At 33.5% G+C, this 13,089-nt stretch overlaps 1 protein-coding gene across 4 annotated transcripts in view; it reads right to left on the reverse strand.

Annotated features, from left to right (window-relative positions):
* The window catches only part of agap3 (ArfGAP with GTPase domain, ankyrin repeat and PH domain 3), a 985,397-nt gene that overhangs the window by 732,027 nt on the left and 240,281 nt on the right, over window positions 1–13,089 (reverse strand). The window lies entirely within an intron of this gene.

The following is a 13,089-nucleotide window of genomic DNA, read 5'->3' on the forward strand; positions in this document are numbered from 1 at the left end:
CTTTTATAATCTATCATAATCATTATAAGGATTTTTATATCCATTCACGATTTTTCAAATCAAACTTTGATGCATCACTTGCTTTTGTTCATATCTCGGACAGTTCTACCTATTAAAGTTAAATATTAATGACTACAAATCATGGGTTGCTCTATAAAAATAATTTTTTATTATATAAAAAAAAGTACACCTACTTAAAAATACAGACATTTTTTAATTATTTTTATTTATTTTGCCCACTTAACAATTTACACATTACTGTCTGGTTAGTTTCTGTCCTCTATCAGCTATAATAGTCCAGCAATAATAGTCCAACAATCCTGATCATGATCACCAATAAAGCCTAGAAAAACAGGCCATCAGTTTATTGTAAACCGATACTCATGCTCAAATACTCTTTTCCAGTCATTAAAGAAATAATTAGTTTCTTATTTAAAGTTTTGTAACTATTAAATTGTTTTTATTCAAAACTGTTATATATACATCAGTGTAAAACCTAGAAATGGTGGAAAAACATATTTCTGTAATTGTGTACCTAGGTCACTTTTGCCATGACCTCTTTTGCCTTTAACAAACTTATTCCTCAGGTTTTTCCAAACTTATTAACAAAAACTTTCTTGCTTTCCCACTGCTGTTGCAATTTCTAGCTAAAAATTATTGTTCATCTGGTTTTCCCTATGATCACGCATGGACGCATCATAAAGCAGTCCGTACAGTCGTACCTGTTTCAAACAAAATCTCTTCAAAGTGTTACATATTCAACTCAAATGAAAAGTCTCAAAAATTAATGATAATGTTGCGCGTACCCAAAGCAAACCTCCGCAATAACAGAAAGCTGATTGGCTATTGCATGTTGGTTTCATTTGTAGTTGTAATACTGCAAATTACATTTGGACTAGTGAAATAAAGAACTACAACACCATGAAAACCAAGCAACAACAACAAAGAATTTAAATGAGCATTAGATGTAGCGTTACACGGACATCGGAAAAATAAGACCTGCACTGAAAAAAATTATTCAGAGATGACTCCTTGGATTTACTCAATTTTTTTTTATGTAAGGTGGTTGAAAACAATTTAGATGTGTTGAATTTAAACAAACAAATTAAGTTGAACATTTTTAAACTTAATTTGTTTGTTTATATTTAACACAAATAAATTGTTTGCAACAGTTCTGCATGCAACACTTTTTTCAGTGCAAAAATATTTAAGACCTAGAACAGAAAATTTAAGACTTTTTAAGGCCTAAAAATTGTCATTTTTAAATGTTCCACTTTTTAAGACCTTGCGGAAACCCTGTTATTAGTCAAGTTTAATCAATGAAATATGTTTTGAAATCTTGAGAGGGGTCTGGATGCAGACCTGGTGCAGTGCAATCTGGGCTGCATCCAATGCTTTTTAATGGGCTTACCTAACCACACCCCTAACCCTACCCCTCACAGTGACATCACTCGTTACATTTGAGTGCATTGTGTCTGACATTGCATCGCTGAGTGATGCAATCTCAGCTTGCATCACAAAGGCTGCATCCAGATACTATTGGAAATCTCTTGGCTTATTCATAAACCTATATATAGATTTCCTGGGTTTCTTTTTCGTGGGTATTTGTATGGAACAAAATCAGTGCCTAAAGTCTTGAATTAAAAAGCTTGTTGAATATCACAAACTGAAAAAAAATAATACACCGTATTAACAAGTTCTTGCATTTTAATGACTTGAATTCCTGTGTTTGTATTTTTAGGTCCTGAAATTTAACATATCTGTATATTTAAGCTTTGAATATTTCAACGAAAAATATTTCAAACACGTTTTCATACTTAAAAATTCAATAATTCATATTCAATTTTCAGATTTCACTTACAAAATATTCAATACCCTTTAAAAATGCGATGTATAATATTCAAAAGGTAATTTTCAGTTCATTTTATTTCAGTTCAAATATTCGCTTCCATAAATTCAGTGGATCAAATTCGACTGTTAAAATTCAACATTACATCCGGGAACTGCAGGAGAAGCAATAGATTGCAGATTGAAGATCGCCAGCTGCTCTAGCTTTCACCAGCAGGTGGAGATGGAATGTAAGATTTTTAACCCAGTAAACAGGCGAGAAAAAGGCTATTAAAGGCACAAAAGTAGCATTTAATATTAATATCAATGCCTTGGACATTATAAATGATAAAAAGTATGAGTAAAATGAGTAAATGAGGTTTTAGTCATCTATATTTGCCCTTATGTAACGGAAGCCAGCTGGTGATCGCGTAAAGCTCACTCCTCGGATCCAGGGACAGACGTTGTTCTGCAATCTTATCGGAGCTCGTCTCCCATGCCGGCTCGCTCCCTGCTCGGACCGGTGCAGTTACTTGCACATAAACCGTCTTTTGATGAATATGATGTTACACATTGTCTATCTTTATTGACTCTTTCTTCCATAGACGCGAAGTATTATATTGACAGCTAAAGAATATAAACGTAAGAGAAACAGGAAAGGAAATATTATAATAATACAAAATAGATAAACATTGACAGGGCTAAGAACAATTACGAACAAAGATATTCAAAACCAGAGAGATTTTATGAGAATGTCACAGAATGTCAGGATTGGGATAGGTTATATAATTTCATTATTTAAATTATGATTGTTAATATTAATATTTTATGACATGTATTTGGGCTATTGCTGACTTTAATTTGTTTTCAATATTAAATGAGAAAACCATTATTTATAACTTTTCAGCAACCGTTTGTATTTTATGATTAGCAATGTTGATCTTTTTTGCAGTTATTAAACATATAAACTTGTTTAAACTGGTTTAAATTTAATATAGTTGTCACTTCAGCTAGTTTCATAAGATTAATGTTTAGAATGCGTGGTTGAGTGGTTTCTGCAAATCATGGGATTATTACTGAGCTGTAATCGCCATCTACTGGAGAGAATGTATTTGCTCATTTATTCTATTAACTCTTTTCTGCAAGTGTGTTTTATGATTTCACAAAGTCAAACCATTATTTTTTTATTTTATATTTTGAGATGATCATATTTAAATAAACAATTGCTAGGGTAGCTAATAGTTTCTTTTTTCTTGTTTAAAAAAAATCAGTAGCCTATAAAATCGTAATTTTTGCTTGACAAAGTTATTGGTTTAGGATTCTGGATGCATTTTTGCTAAATGAATGTTGGATACTCTCACACTAGTTAAATCAATTATATTATCAGAAATGACAGATATAAGAAATCCATTAATATTCATCACTCTTTTTACAATTGTACAAGCAATTTCGCGCCGACGTCAGCTCCACTTTCGGAAATGGTAAACAGCGAGGTGTTATTCATATAAGCCCAAGCATGACATGTCATGATAATAATCGAAACACTCTTGTAGGCTATTATGCTTGGCCAAATGTCATGACTTTCACTTTTATTTTACATTATTATGCACAAGCCCAGATATCATCTGAAACTTTGGAAGAATTCCTATCATATATTGGCAGCCATCCAGCATCTCTTAACCAGTTTGATATGCGGTGCTGGCTCTGACCGGCTACCGGAGCTCGCGGCCACTCGTTCGTCTTTGTCGTGTGCAAGCCACACCGCACATGCATAAAAACGTTAATCATTTCATTCATTCATCAATTCATTCATTTTCCTTCTGCTTCGTCTCTATTTTAGTGGAAAAGCAATATTCTGGACAAACTAAAGACATTTTGCAAACGTAACCGTGGCAGAACCACAAAAAATAGAAAAAAAGAAGAGAAAGACGGTATCAAAGTGATAGCTACAAAGGATAAATAGAAATATTAATTTAGAATCACGGATGACTTATTTAAGCGCAATAGCCCAAATACATGTCATAAAATATTAATATTAACAATCATAATTTAAATAATGAAATTATATAACCTATCCCAATCCTGACATAGCTGCGTTTAAATAATAACTGAAGACGCTCCTTTAATGCATTCGCACGTTATGTTAAATTATTTTAAATTAGACGCCCCATCCATAACCAACCTTAAATCATACCTGAACACTGTTTAACAGTTCCAAGCAAACTGTTTTGTGTGACATTCTCATAAAATCTCTCTGGTTTTGAATATCTTTGTTCGTAATTGTTCATAGCCCTGTCAATGTTTATCTATGTTGTATTATTATTATTATAGCCTATTTCCTCTCCTGTTTCTCTTACGTTTATATTCTTTAGCTGTCAATATAATACTTCGCGTCTATGGAAGAAAGAGTCAATAAAGATAGACAATGTGTAACATCATATTCATCAAAAGACGGTTTATGTGCAAGTAACTGCACCGGTCCGAGCAGGGAGCGAGCCGGCATGGGAGACGAGCTCCGATAAGATTGCAGAACAACGTCTGTCCCTGGATCCGAGGAGTGAGCTTTACGCGATCACCAGCTGGCTTCCGTTACATAAGGGCAAATATAGATGACTAAAACCTCATTTACTCATTTTACTCATACTTTTTATCATTTATAATGTCCAAGGCATTGATATTAATATTAAATGCTACTTTTGTGCCTTTAATAGCCTTTTTCTCGCCTGTTTACTGGGTTAAAAATCTTACATTCCATCTCCACCTGCTGGTGAAAGCTAGAGCAGCTGGCGATCTTCAATCTATTGCTTCTCCTGCAGTTCCCGGATGTAATGTTGAATTTTAACAGTCGAATTTGATCCACTGAATTTATGGAAGCGAATATTTGAACTGAAATAAAATGAACTGAAAATTACCTTTTGAATATTATACATCGTATTTTTAAAGGGTATTGAATATTTTGTAAGTGAAATCTGAAAATTGAATATGAAATATTGAATTTTTAAGTATGAAAACGTGTTTGAAATATTTTTCGTTGAAATATTCAAAGCTTAAATAAACAGATATGTTAAATTTCAGGACCTAAAAATACAAACACAGGAATTCAAGTCATTAAAATGCAAGAACTTGTTAATACGGTGTATTATTTTTTCAGTTTGTGATATTCAACAAGCTTTTTAATTCAAGACTTTAGGCATTGATTTTGTTCCATATATTTGGATTGTCCTCACAAAAGTGTCCTCTGTCTTTCGAAGGAAATGTCTAATTGTGTTTTGCGATTTCATCACCTAGCCCTACCGACAAGATGACAACCGTCCAATATCAACCAGCAGGTGACTACATTGAATAAGAGATAGACATTTTATCAGTTGCCGCTTTTTCTAGGAACTTAAACCAGTAAGTCAATAATATTAGTGTCTGCACGATACATGGATTTCATTGTGCGGTACAATACTTCAGTGATATACAACTAATCATTTACCAAGCCATTTCAGGAAATTATCATAGTTAATTAATTGTATTTTTACAATTAATAAACCTCAGACAAACTATTAGTGCCAAAAGCGCCATAGTTACTTAAGTTAGTGTGCAAATTATACTTAACAAAATTACAAGTACTTTTAGTACTTAACACCCCATAGCAATTAAATACAAAAAATTTTCTTTATTTATTAACTTATTCTACTTTTGCTAATCACAAAACGAGAATCATAGAGTACCAATGAATAGGCGGGACTAAAACAAGTCCCGGTACACACTGCATGCATTTCTATCTTGTCAGCGCATTGGTTTTTCTCAGTGCTACATGAGCAGTCAGCGCCTCACCCCGTCTCCCTACCCTGCTCCCTCTGCGTTTCTGCCACTAATTAGCCCTTAATTAACAAGATACACTCGGAACGGTAATTAGCTCTCCCCCACTCTCCGCCTGACACATCCATCTCTCCCGGCGGTGGCGGCTGTGCTGACGGCCTCCCTGGCTTCAATCAGTGGTGCCCTGAGTAGGGCGCCAATTCACGGCCGGGTCGGGTCGCATGGGGTCCTTTCCTCCTGTTTCTGAAAAACAGGCTCCCTGCATGACATAGGCGAAGGCTAATATTTAAAACTCCGCATTCGAGGTTCAAGGTCAGGCTTAGATATCGGAGTAATGATTGGTTTCTTCTTTAAGCTTGTTTGCGCTTTCTTCCACTCGTTTCTTTACAAATTGGTTTTATATTGCCTTTAGCCTACTCTTACTAAAATGTTTAAAAAGCATCGCATTACTAAAATTACATTTTGCAAAGTGCTGTTTTATGATTTGCCCCCACTTCTGCTGTTCCAGAGGCATTTAAAGAAAGATGAGAATCGTGCAGCATCAGACAGTAACAGAATGAATTCAAGGTATATATATATATATATGAATTTTACCAGTTCTTGCTTTTTCTTAGAACTGAACCTATGACCTTGCCATTGCTAGCGCTGTTTGAAGGTCATGAGTTTGATTCCCAAGGCATGCCAAAACAAATAAAACATATGTCTTGGTACACAACTTGAATGCAGCACGTTACATAGAAGTGTATTTATCAAATCTAAGTAAATGGAGATGCATACAATCAAACAGAATGACTATGAACTTGTGCTACATTATAACTTATAACATCCGGCAGAATAAGGTGCAAGACATGTATGGCACGATTTGTTGCAATTTTTGTGTCACATTGCTTAAATAGCAAATCCATTTGCGCCCCTTTGTGGACTCATGAGTGTGCTGGCATGAAAAGGATGCGTTTAGGTGCATTGCTGGCGGGGTGCTATTTTTAGGAACTGAAATAGACAGTGCCATTGACCAACTAAAAGCTGGTCTAAAGTCCAGCACAGAGCGCATTAGTTTTGCTCCTATACAGGTCCAAACACTTACACATTGCTTAATACACAAAGGATGTACAGAAATATCTGTACAAATTAAAAAAAAAAAAAAAGTTAATTATTATTTTCTTCAGAAATATTTAAAAAAAAACTATGTCTTCTTCAACTCTGGGGCTTTTTCAGTTTATTCATGACAATCCTGTTGTTGTATATTGTTAATTTGTATTATTTATTATATGCATATTAACATTTGTTTTAATAAAGAAAAGTTTAGATTTATCTGACTGTCGAGTTTTGGAGATGTATGCATCATCATATGGGCCATAAGAACAGTGTGTTTGGTTATAACTCAGTTTTTTGACCACACTATGTTATTATTGTTCATTTGTTCGTTTGCTGAAATTAGAACAGAATTTGGAAATAGTTTAGAAACAAATCTTTGCACTTAACCAATGAAATTAATTATGTAGGCTAATGGATGTCTTCAGTGGAGTGAGTACAACACCGTTTCCTTATCCACAAAAGTAAAGGAGTAAAGAGTAAAAGTAAGTAAATAGAAATTAAAGAGGCCGAATGGAGGAGGCTTATTCTTTAACCTTGAGCTGCAGATGTCAGTTTAACTGTTTTCTGTTAACTGTTTTTTTCTGTTTTTAAAATAGCAAAAGTGGATTTGGACACATCCTTAATGCTTTTGCGCAATGCTCTTTAGATTTTGCATTTAGAATGTTAAAATAAAGCCCTTGTGAGGGCTGTTTAATGATTTTTTATTCCTTGCAAAGTCATACACTCTAAAAAACATTGAGGTATTTTAACCCAACTATTTTAACAGAGTAGGTTTAATTCTCAGGCTCTTAATGAAATGCAAGTTGTTTTGGCTTTAAAGAAAGATAGGGACCTTACAGAAATCAAACCTATCGAATCAATCCTCTACTTTTTGAATCACAGCAAAACATTGTATAATAAAGCATACCTTACACTCTGTTAAAATAGTTGGGTTTAAAATACCCCAACATATAAACCAACTACAGGTTATTATAGCACTTTCCCAACTATGTGTTATTTTAACCCAATGCACTGAGTTATATAATTTAACCCAATGCATTGGTTTATGTTGATTAAATGTTATTTTTTCCATTCTGGTATTACTATTGCTACTATTAATATTACTACTATTGGTTTTATAATTATGGCTAGGTAAATAAATAACATACAAAAATATTTAAAATGCTTTATTTCTATTACATTTAAGTTCCAGACACTTTTGTTAAAATAAATCAAGAATCCCAAACAATGAAGAACAAAGTGCAGACAGTTATAAACTGTGCAAGCAGAAAATCATGAGCAGAATATGGAGCTCTGTGTGCTGTAGAGGCTGTCCAGCAGCTGCAGCAGGCTTCACTCAGTGTCCACAATGTTCAATACATTTGAAACGATGGTCTTGGATGGTAAAACGGATATAAAAACCATGACATGGAGGTGATTTGTTAAAAAATAACAACAAAATTATTGCGTGACAGCTTAAATAAACTTTATAACGCAAAAAAAAAAAAACATTTTGCACGAATAAAAGAGCTATTTTGTGTCAGCTAAATCAGTTGATCAGAGTTCAATTTTTTAACCCAACTGGTTGAGTTATTAAATAAATACAGAAATAAAGGTTAAAAATAACCCAACAAAGCACCAAATATTTAACTCAACTGGTTGAGTTATTAATAAATAACCCGATAAAGGTTCAAAATATCCCAACAAAGCACCAAATATTTAACTCAACTGGTTGAGTTATTAAATGAATACCAAGATAAAGGTTAAAAATAACCCAACAAAGCACCAAATATTTAACTCAACTGGTTGAGTTATTAATAAATAACCCGATAAAGGTTAAAAATAACCCAACAAAGCACCAAATATTTAACTCAACTGGTTAAGTTATTAATAAATAACCCGATAAAGGTTAAAAATAACCAAACAAAGCACCAAATATTTAACTCAACTGGTTGAGTTATTAATAAATACCAAGATAAAGGTTAAAAATAACCCAACAAAGCACCAAATATTTAACTCAACTGGTTGAGTTATTAATAAATAACCCGATAAAGGTTAAAAATAACCCAACAAAGCACCAAATATTTAACTCAACTGGTTGAGTTATTAAATAAATACCAAAATAAAGGTTAAAAATAACCCAACAAAGCACCAAATATTTAACTCAACTGGTTGAATTATTAATAAATAACCCAATAAAGGTTAAAAATAACCCTACAAAGCACCAAATATGTTTAACTCAACCATTGGGTTAAATCAATAACTCAACGTTTTTTAGAGTGCACGTAGAGGTCATGGGTTTGATTCCCTGGCAATGTATGAATTCATAAAACATACACCTTGAATGGAATGTCTACCAAATGGAAAAGCCTACAAAATTTAACAATGTAAATGTATACTGTGGCGCTAAACGACTATCGTATTGCATTCCATTTTACTAAAGTGAGATTTTGTAATGTGCCGTTTTATGATCTCGCTTCAGCTGTTCCTGAGGCTTTAAAGAATCCTTTTGTCTGCGATACGATCAAATCTGCTAATGTAGAATGATTTCTTAAGTCCTAATGCAATGTGCATCTCAAAACTTTTACCCTCACGCACGTCAACAAACCTCCCAATGCGCTAACTCTAGCCAAAACTCAAAAAGTACACAGAAAACATTGATATTTTATTTACTAGGCTCTAATGCCTTTCACAGTGGGACTAAACTTTTCTCTGTTGTTCTTCGCTTTATGCAATTTTGCCTTTTTTCTCCGACACGTTTCCTTCTCTCCCCTCCCTCCGCAGCGCTGATTTGGAGCATGCTAATTTAGCAAGTACTCCACAGCGTGAGGTTGAAGCTCTATCGCTCTCTCCCTGCAAGAGACGCCCTTCCCCTATGGGGACCGCAAGATTAATATTCTCGCACCCAACAAGATAATTACTGATACTAATTAGACATGATTATGTGAATTTGATACACTTATTACTCTCGCTAATGGTTAGGACGCATTAGGCTAACAAGAGTCTGTTCTTCGCAGTTTACTTTAGCGCCTGGCAACAGCCTTGACACAATCAGTAGTAATTCGTGAGTAATTGAAAGAAGAGAGGGTTATCCTTTTTATTTGTCTGTTCGGAGACATGTAATCACCACAGTATTGTAGAAGAGAAGATTTTATTAATTCTGTCATAATATTTCCCCTGACTAGATCCCTCACCAATGCGGTGGAATTAAATCAGGCGCCGCTATTACTCGGATCAATGCTGTACGATATTGGCATCCTGCAGAAGATGTAATTATTGTTACAGCGCAAATTGCTTATGAACCGTGTGTACATAAAGCTATTAGAGGATCAATTCGGCTCCTTTAATGCTCAGGAAAACCTGCGGCAATGTATTTAAACATGATATAACTGATTATCCCCCAACACTGTAGACTTAGATCTATAACTATATCAGTTAAATGAATAAAAGCTAGCATCGCTGCACCTTGGGAAGCAAGAAAATAAGTCACTTTAGCCAGAATACATTTTGATTCAGATCTAAAGTGGACAAGTTCGTTATCGACTAAACGAAACGGCAGTCCAATAGTCTCTCGCCCCAAAACAAGCCCTTAAAGACATAGTGTCACACTCTTGTTATTTATGGTTGTGTTTTGCTCTCTTCGTCTTGTCTGGTGCGAGAAAAAAAAAAAGACAAAATAAGCCCCTAACCATGCCTCATCTCCATCAAGAATTCAACAATCATCACTAATTGTCAAATTTGATGCTAATGATTGATGAATTAAACATGTCTCCATCAATTAGTCCCCAGAGAACAATTCTGCATAAAAAAGGGGATAATGCAATTACAATGTGGAGAAAATCAGAGGAGAGCGCGGGGCACAGAATGTACATGAGATCTCCTGCCACTTCACACACTTACACACACACACATACACAGAGTAAGACGCAGAGTTAGAGGTGACCAAGAGACGGCGGTGGGATAAACATCTCACAAACACTCATTCAGAAGTTTACGGGACAGTTTCAGAATGGTTGTTTGGGTAGTTGCGGTTTAATCAGAGATGCAGGTTTGGGTTTGATAGGCAGGGAAGTGTGTGGAAACCTGTTCGGAAACAGACATTATTACTGAATACTATAGACTTATATTCATCTAAAATCTTAGGTAAATTAGGCATACAACTCCGTTTTAAAGTAATATATATACATATAATAAATACAAATCATGTTAATTATCAATATTGCACGTAGGCATTGGGACCAGCTTTATATTGAGTGCCTTACAGTTGAAGTCAGAATTATTAGCCCCCTAAATTATTAGCCACCCTGTTTATTTTTTCCCTACTTTCTGTTCAATGGAGAGAAGATTTCTTCAGCATATTTCTAATCATAATAGTTTTAATAACTCATTTCTAATAACTGATTTATTTCATCTTTGTCATGATGACAGTAAATAATATTTGACTAGATATTTTTCAAGACACTTCTATACAGCTTAAAGTGACATTTAAAGGCTTATCTAGGTTAATTAGGTTAACTAGGCAGGTTAGGGTAATTAGGCAAGTTATTGTACAATGATGGTTTGTTCGAAAAAATATATAGTCTGTTAATAATAGTCTGTTGCCAGTATATGTATTTTAACCTGAACTTAATGGTTATTAACATTGCTTATTAAGATGTACTTAAATGTAATAATCTATAATTTTCTGAATTAGAAATGATGTAATTAATGAATAAAATATAAACCTTTATCTATTTAAAAAAAAGTATTTTATGGTGTTTTAGTATTTTTTTAATATAGTATTTTTTAATCATTTTTATTATTTATTTTTATTCTTTTTATACTTGTCTCTTTTATTCTTGCTTATGTAAAGCAATTTGAATTGCTACTGTGTATGAAATGTGCTATATAAATAAACTTGCCTTGCCTATTTTTAACACGAAACTAATAGTATAATATTTAACACTACATATTAACATACTTGTAAAGAGATATATGCTTTATTCATTAATTACATCTTCATAACTCAGAAAACACTTCCTTTTAATCTATATATACTTGAATATTTTGTTTGTTGCCAGTGCCAGTCTATGTATTTTAACATGAAATTAATTATATAATATTTAACATTGCCAATTAAAATGTACTTGGATGTAATAATCTATGATTTTCTGAATTAGATATGATGTAATTAATGAATAAAGTATAAACCTTTATCTATTTTTAAAGTTAGTAGTTTATAGTATTTTTAACATGAAACTAATTGTATAATATTTAACATTAGATATTCACAAACTTATAAAGAGATATATGCTTTATTCATTAATTACATCCAAATAATCCAGAAATTGATCCACTATTATATATATATATATATAAGTATATATATATATATATATACTTGTATATATAGTATATATAAGTATATATATATATATATATACTTGAATATTTTGTTTGTTGCCAGTGCCAGTATATGTATTTTAACATGAAATGAATATTATACTATTAAACATTGTTTATTAAGATGTACTTAGATGTAATAATCTATAATTTTCTGAATTAGATATGATGTAATTAATGAATAAAGTATATACTCTTTCCATCGATATTTATAGTTTGTTTGCTGCCAAGGCTAGTATTTAAATGCTTCACTAAGCAGCCAGTGTATAATTCTATCAGGATCATTATATGCCTTGCCTGTTTTGTTGCACACGTACGTCCAAACGGTCAAATCATTACTGAATCATCCTCGGAAAAAAGCACCTAAATCTCCTTTCCCATTTCCCAAGCTCTGCCGCTATTAGTCTAAGTGTGCGGGTCCTGGCGAAGGGAGGCCTGAGGTTGTGGTGTTAAGTAGAGGCGATGGATTAGCAGGGGGTGCTGATGATTTCTGCTCATCTCGCCGAGCGCTGTCAGACGGCTGATGAGCCGTGCAGCGAGGCCTGACCCTCCGAGCCGCCGCTGCCATTATATACAAGTGCGGAGATAATGAAGCGTCCATGCTAATGTGGGAGAGGGTCAGGCGGAGGGGCTGCTGATCATCTGCTGTTCAGGTCAAAGCCAAACGGCTACAAACGCCCTTACTAGACTCGCATAACACCACCTCAATATCTGCGGCTTGGAAAGACACTCAAAAAATCTGTTGCTTGCTCATATGGGTTCTGCAGGTCTCAACAAGTCAAATTTGACTGTTTAAAACCATCAAGAATGAAATGTCAGACTTAGCAGGGCTAAACATTAAGGATTATAAGTATACCTTATATTTTTATAGCCATATATTTTAAGTAATGCGTCAAAAGAGGCATAAAAAAAAAAATATATATATATATATATATATATATATATATATATATATATATATATATATATATATATATATATATATATATATCAGGGTTC

Source organism: Danio rerio, chromosome 24 (genome assembly GCF_049306965.1).
Source record: "Danio rerio strain Tuebingen ecotype United States chromosome 24, GRCz12tu, whole genome shotgun sequence".
In the NCBI taxonomy this organism is placed as follows: Eukaryota; Metazoa; Chordata; class Actinopteri; order Cypriniformes; family Danionidae; genus Danio; species Danio rerio.